Genomic DNA, 2,500 nt, shown 5'->3' on the forward strand with positions numbered 1-2,500 from the left:
GAACAAGCGAATCACAAAGGCAATGTTTGAGGATAGAAACGGACGTGCTGCCGATCAAAGGAGCGGGCAACCCTCGTCTATTGAGACGGAGACAGAAAGAGCTTCGCTCAAAGGATCCAGCAAACCAGGTTTCAAGGAACAGAGACGGCAAGAAGGACTTTGAGAATAGAGACGGACGTGCTGCCGATCAAAGGAGCGGGCAACCCTCGTCTATTGAGACGGAGACAGAAAGAGCTTCGCTCAAAGGATCCAGCAAACCAGGTTTCAAGGAACAGAGACGGCAAGAAGGACTTTGAGAATAGAGACGGACGTGCTGCCGATCAAAGGAGCGGGCAACCCTCGTCTATTGAGACGGAGACAGAAAGAGCTTCGCTCAAAGGATCCAGCAAACCAGGTTTCAAGGAACAGAGACGGCAAGAAGGACTTTGAGAATAGAGACGGACGTGCTGCCGATCAAAGGAGCGGGCAACCCTCGTCTATTGAGACGGAGACAGAAAGAGTTCGCTCAAAGGATCCAGCAAACCAGGTTTCAAGGAACAGAGACGGCAAGAAGGACTTTGTGGATAGAGACGGACGTGCTGCCGATCAAAGGAGCGGGCAACCCTCGTCTATTGAGACGGAGACAGAAAGAGCTTCGCTCAAAGGATCCAGCAAACCAGGTTTCATGGAACAGAGACGGCAAGAAGGACTTTGTGGATAGAGACGGACGTGCTGCCGATCAAAGGAGCGGGCAACCCTCGTCTATTGAGACGGAGACAGAAAGAGCTTCGCTCAAAGGATCCAGCAAACCAGGTTTCATGGAACAGAGACGGCAAGAAGGACTTTGTGGATAGAGACGGACGAGCGGCCGATCAAAGGAGCGGGCAACCCTCGTCTATTGAGACGGAGACAGAAAGAGCTTCGCTCAAAGGATCCAGCAAACCAGGTTTCATGGAACAGAGACGGCAAGAAGGACTTTGTGGATAGAGACGGACGAGCGGCCGATCAAAGGAGCGGGCAACCCTCGTCTATTGAGACGGAGACAGAAAGAGCTTCGCTCAAAGGATCCAGCAAACCAGGTTTCATGGAACAGAGACGGCAAGAAGGACTTTGTGGATAGAGACGGACGTGCTGCCGATCAAAGGAGCGGGCAACCCTCGTCTATTGAGACGGAGACAGAAAGAGCTTCGCTCAAAGGATCCAGCAAACCAGGTTTCATGGAACAGAGACGGCAAGAAGGACTTTGTGGATAGAGACGGACGAGCGGCCGATCAAAGGAGCGGGCAACCCTCGTCTATTGAGACGGAGACAGAAAGAGCTTCGCTCAAAGGATCCAGCAAACCAGGTTTCATGGAACAGAGACGGCAAGAAGGACTTTGTGGATAGAGACGGACGAGCGGCCGATCAAAGGAGCGGGCAACCCTCGTCTATTGAGACGGAGACAGAAAGAGCTTCGCTCAAAGGATCCAGCAAACCAGGTTTCATGGAACAGAGACGGCAAGAAGGACTTTGTGGATAGAGACGGACGTGCTGCCGATCAAAGGAGCGGGCAACCCTCGTCTATTGAGACGGAGACAGAAAGAGCTTCGCTCAAAGGATCCAGCAAACCAGGTTTCATGGAACAGAGACGGCAAGAAGGACTTTGTGGATAGAGACGGACGAGCGGCCGATCAAAGGAGCGGGCAACCCTCGTCTATTGAGACGGAGACAGAAAGAGCTTCGCTCAAAGGATCCAGCAAACCAGGTTTCATGGAACAGAGACGGCAAGAAGGACTTTGTGGATAGAGACGGACGAGCGGCCGATCAAAGGAGCGGGCAACCCTCGTCTATTGAGACGGAGACAGAAAGAGCTTCGCTCAAAGGATCCAGCAAACCAGGTTTCATGGAACAGAGACGGCAAGAAGGACTTTGTGGATAGAGACGGACGTGCTGCCGATCAAAGGAGCGGGCAACCCTCGTCTATTGAGACGGAGACAGAAAGAGCTTCGCTCAAAGGATCCAGCAAACCAGGTTTCATGGAACAGAGACGGCAAGAAGGACTTTGTGGATAGAGACGGACGAGCGGCCGATCAAAGGAGCGGGCAACCCTCGTCTATTGAGACGGAGACAGAAAGAGCTTCGCTCAAAGGATCCAGCAAACCAGGTTTCATGGAACAGAGACGGCAAGAAGGACTTTGTGGATAGAGACGGACGAGCGGCCGATCAAAGGAGCGGGCAACCCTCGTCTATTGAGACGGAGACAGAAAGAGCTTCGCTCAAAGGATCCAGCAAACCAGGTTAGAGACGGACGAGCGGCCGATCAAAGGAGCGGGGGACACTGGTCTCCAGAGACGGGAGAGACGGAAGAAGCAGGTCTCAAGGGAGAGAGACGGACATGCTGTCGATCAAAGGAGCGGGGGACACTGGTCTCCAGAGACGGGAGAGACGGAAGAAGCAGGTCTCAAGGGAAAGAGACGGACATGCTGCCGATCAAAGGAGCGGGGGACACTGGTCTCCAGAGACGGGAAAGACGGAAGAAGCA

The sequence above is a fragment of the Rhopilema esculentum genome, chromosome 11 (assembly GCF_057945365.1).
Source record: "Rhopilema esculentum isolate cy_ngs chromosome 11, ASM5794536v1, whole genome shotgun sequence".
In the NCBI taxonomy this organism is placed as follows: domain Eukaryota; kingdom Metazoa; phylum Cnidaria; class Scyphozoa; order Rhizostomeae; family Rhizostomatidae; genus Rhopilema; species Rhopilema esculentum.